We start from the raw sequence: 15,218 nt of genomic DNA, 5'->3' as shown, positions 1-15,218 counted from the left end.
CCTATATTTTAAAAATGCAGAGTCATGTTTATCTGGATTAGAGAGCAGAAAGGTAACTCGGCCACTTAGGGAGAGTGCAGGGAAGCTGGCTAGTCTGTGGCAATGAACGAACACCCACTGCATCAAGCAGACTTTTATCATGTTAAAAGGACAAAACTGCCTCCAGATACTTTGATATTTGGTCTAAATACACTAAATACTTAGGTCCTCCCAAGCAGTAGAAATTAAAAGCAGTATTTTGTTAAGATAGCCAACCATCTGCTATCAATCCAGGTGATTCTGAAGGCAAATGCAGCTTGAGTTCAAAGGGAAGGCAAAGAATCTTTTCAAAACAAATTCAGGGACGACCTATGTAAACTGCATGCTCAAGAAAGGTTGCAAAAATTAGTTTTAAAAAAACCCATTTGAGGCATTTACCTTCTTTGATTTTTTAGCAGCTCTCCTCTGAGACTATGCAGGAAGGAACAAAATGTGATTTCGCCCTTTTTTGGACTGAGGTATTCTGATTCACCTTGAATGAACATTTAGCAAAATCCAGATAAGCTTGTGATTATTATTTTATGTTACCAATTATTCTATTTTTGCCACAAAAAAGCAAAAATTAAGCCTTGGCAGAACTAGCGTTATTCTTTTTTTAGACTGGTCTCTGCTGAAGCTAACCAGAGCACAAAAAAAAAAAATCAGCAGAGATTTGGTCACCCCCATGCTTTACAGTTCAGAGAAACCAAATGGAGATGGTGAGTTTTTAAACAGGCATCAATAAATGCTCTTCAGACGTGTGGTGGCTGTACAGTAAAATGTCAAAGATTCCATCCCATCGTGCCAATGGTTGTTTTCAAATGTCGGAGGTAAAGCTCATTCAGCTGCTCTAAGGGCCAGCAAGCAGCAAGCACTGAACATCCTGGATTCAGTGGCAAAGAGGGCCATTCTCTTTTCTTTTAATAGCTGCTGAAAGCACCAGCCACAGGTGATCTTTATTTTTATAGATGGTAGGGTGGGTGGTGGGGATGGAATGAAGGCACTGTGAAAAAAGAATACTATGGAGAAATGCGGATTTGCTGTGCGGAGCCTTCAAAAGAAAGCAGCAGGAGATATTTCTCTCTGCTTGCAGCCTCTTTCTCTCTCTCTCCACTCCCCCCCTCCCAAAACCTCTTCTCTGGAGCCAGGCAGAAAGAATACAATGAGGAACCCGACATAAAGGACTCCAAAGAGAACAGATTCACAAATAACAACAATAGGGCTTTGCTCCAAATGCTTTTCTCTGGAAAGACTGTCATTTATTGATCCAGGGAATTTGCAAACCCACAGTCAGCCAGGCCCTGAAATGTTGCTTTTTCACCTGGTGAAGCAAATTTTGTCAAAGGTATTGTTGGGCTATCCATGGAACATATGCAATGTTCTTGGCTCAACATCTCCTCACCTTCTTCGTCTGGCTGGTTTTAGGAGGGAGGTCTGAGATACACTTTTATAAGATGTGGGAGGTTGATACATGAAGATGAAGGGTGTTGCCCAACCAACCAGGCCTATGTATGGGAGGCAGGCAGGTACACTTGCCCTGGGAGGCCTCAGAGAGCTAAACTGGCCAGGGGCCCCTGCCAGGGACTGGCTGCTTTATTGTTTGAGTTTATAACTTTATTCTAACAAGACTCCTGCCCTGGGCCTCAGGCAAGCTCTGCATGGGCCTGCCACCAGTCTTGCCCTGATCTCAGCTAGTCCCCACTTGTCTGCCTGCCCGCAACCCGTCCAGGGGGTGGCACTGTTGGTCAGCTTTTTAAGGGTTGCCATATTCCAAAAAGTAAAAACCAAGGCACCCCAAAAGTTGTTGAGCTCTTTTTAGGAAGACCCCCAAAAATTTTGAGCTTTTTAAAGGAAAACCCCAAAGTCAATTCCACCTTCAAAATCCTGGTAATGTCTGGGAAAATCCTGGCGTATGGCAGCCCCATAGGCATGGACGATGTGATTGGTCAGTTAGTTAAGTATTTATACAGTGGTATCTTGAGTTACAAACGCCTAAGGTTACAAACACTTCAGGTTACAAACTCCGCTAACCTGGAAGAGTTACCTTGAGTTGAGAACTTTGTCCCAGGATGAGAACGGAAATCGTGTGCCGGCGGCACAGCGGCAGCAAGAGGCCCCATTAGCAAAAGCACACCTCGAGTTAAGAATGGTTTCAGGTTAAGAACGGATTTCTGGAATGAATTAAGTTCGTAACTAGAGGTACCACTGTATTGTCTTATTTGATCAGGGAGGGGGCAGCTGCCCTCTATGCCCCCCCCCCCGGCCCTAGCTTTTTCCACCTCCTATGGCTGCGTGCACATCATACATTTAAAGCACATTCCCCCTGCCACCCCATGAATCCTGGAAACTGTAGTTTACCCCTCACAGAGTTACAAGTCTCAGCACCCACAACAAACTGCAGTTCCCAGGTTTCTTGGGATGGTGCTTGTGTGCTCTAAATGTTTGGTTAAAAAACAAAAGACCTACTGTTGGGCTTCCCTGCCTTCTGTCCCACCAGTTCCAGAGGGCCCCAGACACCGCTGGTGTCAGATTAGTTCCCTGATTGACATGTCCCTGCGCATACATGTTGGTAGGCTGCAGGCATTTGGTTGTGTGGGGAGATTCTGTGCATTTGCATGCCAAAGAGGGGCCATTGCTAGGTGGTGCAGAGTGCAGGCAAAGCACACAGAAGGTCCCAAATTCAATCCTTGGCCTTTCCAGTGATTAAAGGATCAGAGAGAAGGTAGAGGGAGGACTGCTGCCTTAGACCCTGGAGCTCTGCTGCCCATCAGAGAAGACATTGCTGGGCTGGACAGACCAAAGGTTTGACTTGGTATAAGGTAATTTCATTAAGAGATGGTTTGATGGCTTGTGAGGCAGAAGAAGGGGAGGACAAAGTTCAAACGTTTGAGAGACGCTGCTCTATACACCTATGAATCCTGCAGTTGCACCATTTTGCTTTACAATGTTTTAACTGGACCGTGATGGAAATATGTTGCAGCAATAGGTAACAATATGTGGCCCTGTGTTAAATTTACAATTGTGTTTGTGTGTTTTTAAGCTTTTATTTTATTTTAATTTGAAAGGTTTTATTCTTTAATTTTGAAAAATCACATAAAATGTGAATCATCCTCATCATTGCAGTAGTTTATTCTGGAGGGTATCAGAATCGATTTCAGGAAGGAGTCACAATTGCAACATCAGCCTCAGTTGGTAGAATGTGTCCCAAGCAACTGAAGTTATCTGGGTTTCAGAGACAAGTTTAGATCGGTGAAGACCCCTGTTAAGTGCGTAATAACACCCTCCAGCTGACTCTATTAGCCTTTCTCCTTTCTCTTCCGGTGTGTGGATGATTTTGTCTCGTGGAATGTGATCCCGAACAACTTGGAGGATTAACCTTCGTTTTGCTCACATGATGAAGAGCCCCCTCAATTCACTCAAGGACATTCTTTAAATTCCTTTCCTGCAGCACATTGTTTGAAAAGCCATAAATAGCAGCTCTTCAAACACAATGCTGAAAGCTGAAACTAATAACAAAAAAGGAGGAAAGGAAGAAACCACACAATTTCTGTCTAAAGCACTGATTGTACGCTGTTGTTTCAAAAAAGGACCAAATTCCTCTGGCTTGCCCAAGGCCACCTAGTGTGCTTGGTAGATGAGCAGGGCCCGGAAACACATTTTGCCTCATTTTGCTTCTAGCCCCAGTAGCATCCTGGCTCAAATGCATGCACTAGTTTTGAAACAGATTCACAGAAGGTGTGGGATGCAGGAGGACTAGTGTAGAATGCTAGGGCATCTGTGTTTCTTGGAAACCCCATCTCTCATACTACAGATGGAGGGATCTGAGGCATGGATTTTCACAATGACATCCTCCATATAGATATATAGATATATAGATATATAGATATATAGATATATAGATATATAGATATATAGATATATAGATATATAGATATATAGATATATAGATCTGATGTGGAAATGTAGAATACCAACTGGAAAAAATGAGAAAAATGAGACCCACAAATGTCTTCTCTAGTGTCTCCCCTCCCCACTGAAATTAGACTGGAAATAAGCATCCTTTCATAGCCAATAGAACATGTTATGGTGCCTGTGTGATGCCCACAAGAGTGTCTCTGTTTTGCACATATGCTTACATGGACCATTATTATTATTATTATTATTATTATTATTATTATTATTATTATTATTATATTTATACCCCGCCCATCTGGCTGGGTTTCCCCAGCCACTCTGGGCAGCTTAGAACAGAATATTAAAATACAATAGTCTAGTAAACATTAAAAGCTTCCCTAAACAAGGCTGCCTTCAGATGTGTTCTAAAAGTCTGGTAGTTGTTTTTCTCTTTGACATCTGGTGGGAGGGCATTCCACTGGGCGGGTGCCACTACCAAGAAGGCCCTCTGCCTGGTTCCCTGTAACTTGGCTTCTCACAGTGAGGAAACTGCCAGAATGCCCTCGGCACTGGACCTCAGGCAGAATGATGGGGGTGGAGATGCTCCTTCAGGTATACTGGATCGAGGCCATTTAGGGCTTTAAAGGTCAGCATCAACACTTTGAATTGTGCTCAGAAATGTACTAGGAGCCAGTGTAGGTCTTTCAAAACCGGTTTTATGTGGTCTCGGCGGCCACTCCCAGTCACCAGTCTAGCTGCTGCATTCTGGATTAGTTGTAGTTTCCAGGTCCCCTTCAAAGGTAGCCCCACATAGAGCGCATTGCAGTAGTCCAAGCAGGAGATAACTAGAGCATGCACCACTCTGGTGAGACAGTCCGTGGGCAGGTAGGGTCTCAGTCTGTGTACCAAATGGAACTGGTAAACAGCTGTCCTGGACACAGAATTTACCTGCACCTCCATGGACAGATGTGAGTCCAGAATGACTCCCAGGCTGTTCACCTGGTCCTTCAGAGGCACAGTTACCCCATTCAGGACCAGGGAGTCCCCAACACCTGCTTGCCTCCTGTCCCCCAAAAACAGTACTTCTGTCTTGTCAGGATTCAACCTCAATCTGTTAGCAGCCATCCATCCTCCAACCACCTCCAGACACTCACACAGGACCTTCACCGCCTTCACTTTTGGTGACGCTCTTTACTAGACAGTGACCAATACCCTCAGATAACTAGATGAGAGAGAGGGAGAGGGAGGGAGAGAAAGAGAGAGAGAGAGAGGGAATGGTATATAAAAATTCACTGATTTGTTTTAGAATTTCTGGTTTCATGGGAGTTGCTTTCTCCCCTGAGTCCTTGTGGATAGGTTGATTTGCAGTAAATAACTAAACCTCAATTGCACTTTCCCCTCCTTTTCTCTCTAATTGGTAGTGAAAGTCAGCGAGCTGCTTTCCCATGGGAAAGCTAAAGGATTAACTATAACTCGCATATACCAGCATACTTGTACTTATTAAAAAGGCATATTTACAGTGCGGGTGGCCGGATGAGGGGGTTGTGAATTGTAACAACAGCATTTGCAATAACATGGTAGAAAGCAAAAGGAGAGGTTTGCTTTAGCAGTCCTTTTGCTTAGAAAACAAAACCCTAAATTCTTTTTCAAACTAAAGTTACAGCCTGGAAACAAAGAAGAGCATCCCTCACTGTAGTGGATGGTTTCTGACAAGGCAAAATCATGTCAGTCTTGCAATTAAAGCTGAACTGCATCTGCTCTCTTTAGGCAAGCAGAATAGGAACTGGGACACTGTAAAAAGCCCCTCTGAAGGGGACAGATAAGGTGGGGGAGATTTTTATCCAAGAGAAAAAAGAGGGCACTGGAAGGGTTTATCTTAAAATGGTTGATGGGGAGAGAAAAAAGAGAGAGCAAGCTGCTTTTCCCAGATATTAATAAGCTCATTTTCAAGTTCCTCCCCCACCCCAAAGCTACACACTTCAAAGGTTTAGGGAATGGGAGATTTTCCTCCCAGCAAAGTATTAATCTCAATTAACTGTAACGAAGATTAATGAGCCAAAGAAGGAAACCAAGGTAGATACAATCTGCAGGGGCACTTCTTACTGGCCAGCATGGGGAAGAGGTTTGCAACTGGGGAGCATCACAGAGGAACTGGGGCAAGGGCTTCCAAACCAGTATCCTTGTGTGGCAAAGGGGGCTCCTGTTTAAACAAATCACATCAGAACAGTAGACAGGGCTTGGCCATCAGATGTGGAGTGCCCAGACTGTCAGTGTTTTGTGGGAGGGGTTCAAATGCACACCAAAAATTAAAGTTTGCACAATCAAAGTGGATTGAAGTGCTCTGTCACCCTAGCAGGACAAACCACTTTTTGTGGTTACAGAAGCAATAGGTAAAGTCATTGAAAAGTGTGGGGTGAACCAACGGTCAATAAGAAAATGTGCAAACATCCCATGAGGAAAACAGGATGAATGCTCAGTGTTTTATAACCACCCTATAAAAAATAAGAACCCATTCTCAATAAAGGTCAGACATCGTCCAACCACTGTTTTAAGTTTTGTGTGAGGAAATCAGGATGAATGCTAAATAAACAGGTCATCTTGACGAACCCGTGGCATTCCTCATTAAAGGAAGATCCCTCTCACACCAGGTATTATTTACAATTCAGGAAGGAACTGGCAAAACTGAACCCCCAAAAATACTCCCTCTGATTTTCAAGGCTTAGGTCCTAAGGGATAGCTGTAGCCAATACCAGGAGCAGGTGGTGCTGTGATCTAAACCACTGAGCCCCTTGGGTTTGCTGATCGGAAGGTTGGCGGTTTGAATTTGCGCAATGGGGTGAGCTCCTGTTGCTCTGTCCCAGTTCCAGCCAAACTAGCAATTCAAAAGCACACAAGTGCAAGTAGATAAATAGGTACAGCTGTGGCTGGAAAGTAAACGGTATTTCCGTGTGCTCTGGCATTTGTCACGGTGTCCCATTGCACCAGAAGCGGTTAAGTCATGTTGGCCACAATACCTGGAAAGCTGTCTGTGGGCGAATGCCGGCTCCCTCGGCCTGAAAGCGAGATGAGTGCTACATCCCATAGTCGCCTTTGACTGGACTTAAACATTCAGGGGTCCTTTACCTTTACCTTACCTGTAGCCAATAACCAAAAGGAGGCAGATGAAGTGAAGTAAACTGAATGTGGTAGAGAAGGCAACAGATGGTCTCATGCACATTAGGCAATGTAAGACATTCTCTATGAGTAGATTCCTATGGTTGGAGTCCAGTGATCCATTCATATGGTGGTGAGCATATGAATGAGTGAATATAACAAGCACTCAGGTTGAAAAATAAGACCTGGAAGCACCATGGTGTTTTTATTAAATGTGAAGGATCGCAGCAAACAGAACGCTGAAACTGGCACATGTTTTGCCCAATATGCAGCAGCAGTCGTGGCTTTTCCATTTAATGGTACGTTCAATAGGGAGCTGAAGACAATCTAACCTCCCAGAGAGGCTCTATGATACACATTATCAAGTAGATGTTTGCCATATTCACAGTCTAATTTTTGAATTATCTTAGTTGTTGAAGCAGCCCAGAGCTTGATGGGAAATGAATGGACCTCAGTACTAGGGAAACACAGCTTCGCCTCCTCCTTCAGAATAATGACCGTAAGGATGACTGTGGAATCGAGCAACCAAGGCTTTCTCTTGCTAAAAAATATTGTAGTGACAGCCAACACAACTTGTATGGCTTTAATAAAAGAAGATTAGACAAATTCATGGAGGGGAAAGCTATCAGTGGCTACTAGCCACAATGTCTCTGACTACTGTCAGAGGCAATATAGTCCTGAAGATCAGTTTCTGGGAATCACAAGTGTACAGCTGGGGAACTGAGGCTGAGTGGTAGCTGTTATCTCACTCATGGCTCTCATTATATATCACTTAATGCCCTCAAATATTCTCATTACATGGACTTCTCCTCTTCAAATAAGGCACCTCCTCTTTTCCTGTCTTACTAAGTTCATATAGGCATCTTTTCCTTATTATTTTAATTTTTTTCTATTCTGACTTTCCTCCCAAAAGGAGCCCAGGGCGGTAAACAACAAAACAGCAAGACAATGCAATTCTAAAACATTTCAGCTCTTTTTTTTACAGACCTGTTTACAAGAACACTTGAAACTATTTTAAGCAATCAAAATCACTCCGGCAGGAGGGGAGAACATCGTGCTGACAATAAGGCCGCTTGTGTTCAGGAGGCATTTTGAACTGATATCCTCCTGTAAAGGAATATGATCCATCCTTTGAAAGAAAATATTATCCATCTCCATTAGCATGAAACAGAGTCAAAGCAATGTAATATCCAAAGGGACTTGAGACTGTTCCCTCAAGGAGATCATGTAAACACAAGAGAGCAAATGAACAAAACAGCCATTAGGCATGAGAGTGCTCAGTCACCTTTTTGTACATATATATATGCAATATAATATCATTTCTGAGCAAACGACTCAGACACTTCCTCCTGGGAAACATTATACCCTCAACAGAAGAGCTGACAGATGGCTACAGGGGAATGACATAATGCCTGGAAAACGCAGGATGAGAGAGACACGATGGGGGAACCAAGTTGCTGATATTTTGACGCAAAGAATGTGAACGGAATCATGGCTGGCCTACAGGAGTCCTCAGAGACCGAAACATTTGAGAGGCAAGTGTGTGCCTGTGCTTCCGTGAATGCCCCAGATTTCCCAAAGGAACAGAAGACGACTCCGTTAGGTGGTGATGAACGGGCAGGTACAGCCGCTGACAATCCACACTCTATTCCTTTTAGTATTAGGAAACTGTAGCAAGGGCATCTTCAAGAGGAGCCTCCTGACCAACCAGAGGATCTATATTCTTGCTGGCCTCCCTCAATTCAGAAAAGGAGCCTGCATGGTGGAGCTCCCAGCAGGTGCGTTGCTGCCGCTTACTGGGAGAGGAAGGGTGAAGCAGTGGTGAAGTCAGCAAGTGCAAGCACACTAGCACAGCCAATTTAACATTTCTGTAGGTGGGTCTGCACAGGGCTGTTCTCCCTCCCACCGCACCCTTCCCAGTAATAATAATCATTTATATATATATATATATATATATATATATATATATATATATATATATAATTTTATTATTTGTACCCAGCCACTCTGGGTGGTTTCCAGCAAATATAAAGGCCTAATAAAACATCAAACATTAAAAACTTCCCCACACAAGACTGCCTTCAGGTGCCTTCTAAAAGCTGCAGTTATTTATCTCCTTGACATCTGATGGGAGGGCGTTCCACAGGGTGGTCTCCACTACCAAGAAGGTCCTCTGCCTGGTTCCCTGTAGCTTCACTTGCCTCCGCAGTCTTCAGGAGCCTGACGCTGAAGAATTGCGTGAGGTTCTCTGGGAGGTGGGGTTTACTGAACTATGGCTCCTCTGCTGCACTCATAAATCAAGTCACAACTGCTCTGTGACGAAAATACATACATTGTTTGCCATCTCTCCACACTTTAATCCATGCTCAAGGCGGCTAACAACAGGGAAGGAGTCCCCGGCTTGTGGCAGTGGCGGCAGAAGGGGGAGGAGCCACCCAGCATTAAAGCCATGCCGCTGCCGCCACATTCCTGGCTCCTCCAGCCTGGTGCGACATCCAGACGTCGTCTCAAGGGCAACATCATAACATCACATGCATGATGGTTCCCTCTCACTTTGATCACAAGTTGGCGCCTCTGAGCCACAGCGAGCAATCATCTGGCCGAGTGTGAGGTGCAAACCAGGACAGAGTAGAGACTTAAGAAAGCACAGCATTTCAGCTATGGAGGGAATTATAACGACATGTCACCAAAGAGCTGGAAAGATTAATTTCATTATGAAGCTGTTGAATGTCATTTAACTTACCCTGCTATATTGTTGTTGTTTGTTTAAAAGGTCCATATCTCTCACTTACATAGCAGGCTGATCGTTTTCCATTATATTTTAACTGGCTTCTTTCATATATATATATATTTCTAAGAAACCCCAGCAAATTTATCACAAGCCAGGAGCCTGTGTGCCATATGGTGCTCATTCCGAGATAATGAAATACCTGCTAAAACACATAATGGCTCTCTTTTGTCAGTGAATGCAAATCCTTTTTGTTATTCATGGGTCTGCTTTCCAATATTTCCCAGGCTGATACTACCAGAGTATGGCTGCTCTGCCCCCCCCCCCCGCAAATTGGCAGTGCTCCTCTCCACCACTGGAGGCCAGCAGAGAGACAGCTACATGCCATTCAACAGCCCTCGCCCCCTCGGACACTGACCCACTTGCATGGGGGAACGGGGGGCGGGGTTAAGACTGCACTGTCAGTCTTCATTGTATACATATTGCTGCTCTGGTTACTGTGTAATATTAAAAACACATTCCCCCAAAATGCTCTAAAGATAAACAATGTTTTAGCAATTTAACTTTTAGTATATCCAATAATGGTCTTCACATCTTGTGGGGAGTCACGCTACCCTCCACTTAAACTGTATTCAAGGTACCAGAAGAAAACTTCAATTATTTATTTATTGTACCTTTCCTCACCTTCCCCACCTCCAGTCTTTATCACAAATTGACAAATCAGGTGTTCTTAACCAGGGATCCATGTGTGGGCTTTATGGAATCTGTGATCTGGGTGAGGTTGTTTTTAACAATGCAACAAAATAAACTGCATGCATAATTGTGTGTATATATCTTTGTGTACATTTTTTCTGGGGAGGGGGTCCATAGCTTTCACCACACTCTTAAAGAGGTAGACGACCCCCCCCCAAAAAAAAGTTTAAGAATCACTGCCATAGATCCATTTCCTATGTAATCACTTATAAGCTATTGCCAAAAGCAAAACAAATTTGAATAAAATGATCACCTCATCGTTCATATGTTTTGCAAGTTGTACTTATAATGATGTGTGCACGCCCCGGTGTGTGTGTGTCCAGTTGTTAAGAGAATCCTCTAGGACTCTGTTGTTAGGCCACGGTGTTTGCAGTCTCCAGGGCACAATAAACAAGTCTTTGCAACCCTGAGCTGCTTTACATTAAGCACAGCTGAGATCTGACAGCCAGACAGGAGGCATTCCTGTGACAACTGATATGCCATGTAAACTACTGCAAGCCTCTTCCCAAGGAAAGTCAGCGCAGTCAGTCTTCCGGTGGTTGGTTATGGTTTTCACAATCAGAAAAGAAAGAGAAATGTTTTGTAATATACAATGAAACTTTAGTACCCCCTTAATCCTTTCACTTCTCACAGTATCATCACATGCGAACCAAACGTTTTTGAGTGTTGGGCCCAGACCAGGAGCAAGTATGGTGAGAAGTAAGTTTACATCTCAGTGGAAAGGCATATTCAAGCAAATGTCTTTCTTTCCATATCTGCAAACACAGAGTTATTTATTGTGCAGCTCCCCAATGCATTTGTGAGATGCTGCATGTATTGCTTTGTAACTACAGGAAGTACAAATTAAAGCCACAGTCCTCAAAAAGTGCCAGGAACTGAGCTCTCGCCAGTTTGGAAAAGGTTGGCTTTTGGCTGAGCATTCAATGCAGCGGGGGGGGGGGGGTCGTCCCCACCCCCATCTATCTCCCCAAGTAGAAAAAGCTATGTCATAGGGTGATAGACAATATTAGTCATACTCAAGAGTAGACCGGCTGAAATCAACAGAGTATCTTAAGTCCATTGATTTCTGTGCCGTTGGCCCACTCTAAGTATGAGTTAATTGGATATCACTCCTATGTTAAAACCAAAACAAATTGGAGGGGAAAGCATGCTGAAAATTCAGTAATGTTCTGCCCACCACGAAACTGTACTCCTGGGGGATTCATTTATTTGTCCTTTCGATTCTGTATTCTTAAACCACACACACCATTTTGAAAACCTTTTTAAAAATTCATTAAGGAACCCTGGAACATCTTTGAAGGGTTTAGACTGTAGAACTACAAATATTTATTTTATTACAGTTAAATCCCCCCCCATTTCTCCCCATCATGGAGCCCAAAATGAACATACAGTTTGCAGGCAATCATCCATTCAGGCACTGAGCAGACCCCAAATCTCCTTAGCTCCAACAAGGTGGTAGCCTTAATGCCCTTCAGACCACACACCCTGGCACCACGGGAGTTTTGGGACCAGCTGTTTAATGGGAATTCGTGCCGATAACGTTTGCATAACTTGCTTAGAGGTTACATGACATCACCTGTTTATTGAGCATCCCCCCTAATACATTTCACATACATGTCACCCTAACCACTCCCTCTCAAGGTGGTTGCTTTGCCAATGCACACAGGTGATGCCATAGTAAGAGGCCTTCATACCATAGTAAGAGGCAAAGGTTGTCCCACCTTCCTGTGAGGAATTGCTTTTCCTGCCTACAAGCTGAAATATGGGTAGTTCATGTTATGCCAGTTAAGCGAGCCAAAAGATAAAATAAAAACCCACTCTCCCAAATCCTAGTCTACACACAATTAACCTGAAAGGAACTTAATGCATTAACCCCAAAGCTCCTATTAATTTCCATTTTTTAAAGTTTATTATTCTAACTCTTCGAATTAATATGGCACTAAATTTACCCTACAAAGGATGGTTTTACATTCCTTTGTAGGAGGAGCAGACTAGAGTGAATTAAAAATGGTTCTGCTAAAATGACTTTATGATAATACGTGACAGTGAAAGATTTGAGCGTATTACCCAGACAGCTGCTCTGCAAACAGAAAAAAAATACCAAGGTGGTTTCAATGACACTCCAAACATTTAAGTTATGAGAATGCTTTTTTTCCTGTTTAACCATCTCTCCACTGAGAAAAGAAGTGTGCATAGATATAGATATATGCACACACATACAAAATCAACGTAAACTAAACATATAACTGCTGTTTCTAAGAACAGGGGGGGGGGGTAAAAATAAATGTGAAATGGTATAGAAAACATTTTAAGGAGAGAAGGCAAGCGATGTGGGAATTGAAAGAGATGAAAATGCCAACCCATAGCTATACCAACGGACTTCAGAGGCAAGGAATGAGGCTTCACATAGAAGTTAGACTCAAAGGAAGTGAGGCCCAATAGCCAGCATACAAGCAAGAAGTTTTCCATGCTGTTACCTGGTATAAGCATTAAAACTTTACTGCTGTATCCAATGTTGCTCCTAGTCCGATCAGACCCGGTGAAGATAACAGACATGACTGACCTAGAACCATTAATTTCAATAGACCTCACCCACACTATACATTTAAAATAACATCATACTACTAAATAGTTTTGGCTTCCCCCAAAGAATCATGAGAACCATAGTTTGCTAAGAGTGCAGAGAGTTCTTAGGATGCTCCCATTTGCTTCACAGAGCTCCATTTCCCAGAATGGCTTAACAATCAATCCCTGTTCCCAGGGAACCCTGGGAACTGTAGTTCTGTGAGGGGGAATAGGAGTACCCTAACAACGCTCAGCACCCATAACAAGCTACAGTTCCCAAGATTCTTTGGGGAAAGCCATGACTATTTGAAGTGTTATGATACTGCTTCAAACCTATAGCAGATACAACCCCCAATTCTTTAAAGGTAAAGGTAAAGGGACCCCTGACCATGAGGTCCAGTCACGGACGACTCTGGGGTTGCGGCGCTCATCTCGCTTTATTGGCCGAGGGAGCCGGCATACAGCTTCCGGGTCATGTGGCCAGCATGACTAAGCCGCTTCTGGCGAACCAGAGCAGCGCACGGAAACGCCGTTTGCCTTCCCGCTGGAGCGGTACCTAGTTATCTATTTGCACTTTTGATGTGCTTTCGAACTGCTAGGTTGGCAGGAGCAGGGACCGAGCAACGGGAGCTCACCCCATCGTGGGGATTCAAACCGCCGACCTTCTGATCGGCAAGTCCTAGGCTCTGTGGTTTAACCCACAGCGCCACCCGAGTCCAGTTCTTTAGTAGCAACCAATTGCTTCCCCTCTCCCCCCCCCCTGGCTGGACTTAATCAACTATTTATGTACCAAATGCTTCATGTCTGTTGACTGATTAAAAAGGCAAAGAGAGGAATAGACTGAGCAATAGACGACAATCTCCCTATTTACAATCTATCTACCACGCCCCGATTGAAAATAGTTCTCTAGCAAGTTTAAAAATCCCTCCCTATCTCTTTAGATGCCACTAATCGCCGAAAGCGATCCTAACAGCTTAAAAGGCCTACATTTTGAGCTCAGATGATCCAAGGAGATCAGAGCTCTGCGGCTCCATGTATGTGTCAGCACATCCGTCATTCCTGCCGCCACCTTGGCTCTGGGAAGCTGACAGGGGGATTGGAACTGACAAGCCTCCTGCTCTCTCAAGCAAGAGCAAAAAAACCTCATCCATTTCCTTGCTCCCTGGACTCCTAAGAGCAGCACAGCCCAAGCAGACAGGGCAGGGGAGGAGCATAATATGCTACCTAGGCTTATTTGAATAAAGCAAAGCATGATGGCTGCTTAGGTGGCTTCTTCTTGCATAGCAGTTTTAATATTTTCTAATATTTCATTAAGACTGCAGCGGCAATGCAGACATTTGGAAGAGACTGTCTCCCCCAGGCAGCTGCTCCGGTGTGTGTGCCCATGGTGTAATGCAGAGGGGAACACAAGGGACTGCTGCTCTAGGACTTTGTTCTGAGCAAAAGAAATGGCATCGTCTGTAGGAGCACCGCACAATTGGATGAGGCGATAATGAGGCTTTCAAGCTCATTTCATAACACGGAGGAAGTTAGAGAATGAGAACAGCTTACTATTCTATGGCTATCAGCTGATGCTAAATTGGGTATTATGCTATGTTGCGGGCAGCCTGCGGAGGCGGTGGTCATGGCAGAGGTCGGGCACCCACTGCAAAAATGTTGTGGGTGCCTGGGTCGCTGGGAGATGGACCAGTGACTCAGACCCCACTATAATGGCATAACAACCCATCTATGAGAGACCTTCCTGTGCTCTGAGGAAGAGCTTATCAGTGTTAAAGCTGGCCCAAAGGATTTTGCCCAACAATATTTTACATGTGTGGTGCTTCTCTGCATGCTCTTCTTCCCACCTTTTAAGGAATTGGGATGAATTTTCCACCACCCCCAATTTATAAATATTTCTTTTAACTATTATGGATAACTCAAAGAGTCCCTTAACGCAAGTCCAAACTTTGAAATGTTATTAGTAGGCTTGCCATACGTCAGGAAAGTTCCTGACATGTCCTGGTTTCCAGTTGTAAAAATGGCGTCAGGGGGCAATTTTGCCAAATTGGCAAAATATCAGGGGAAAACCTGGATGTAATATATGGCAACGTGATATAAAAAGCAGCGA

This window comes from Podarcis filfolensis (assembly GCF_964270895.1).
Source record: "Podarcis filfolensis genome assembly, chromosome: 12".
Taxonomy (NCBI): Eukaryota; Metazoa; Chordata; class Lepidosauria; order Squamata; family Lacertidae; genus Podarcis; species Podarcis filfolensis.
This window is presented reverse-complemented; position numbering follows the sequence as displayed.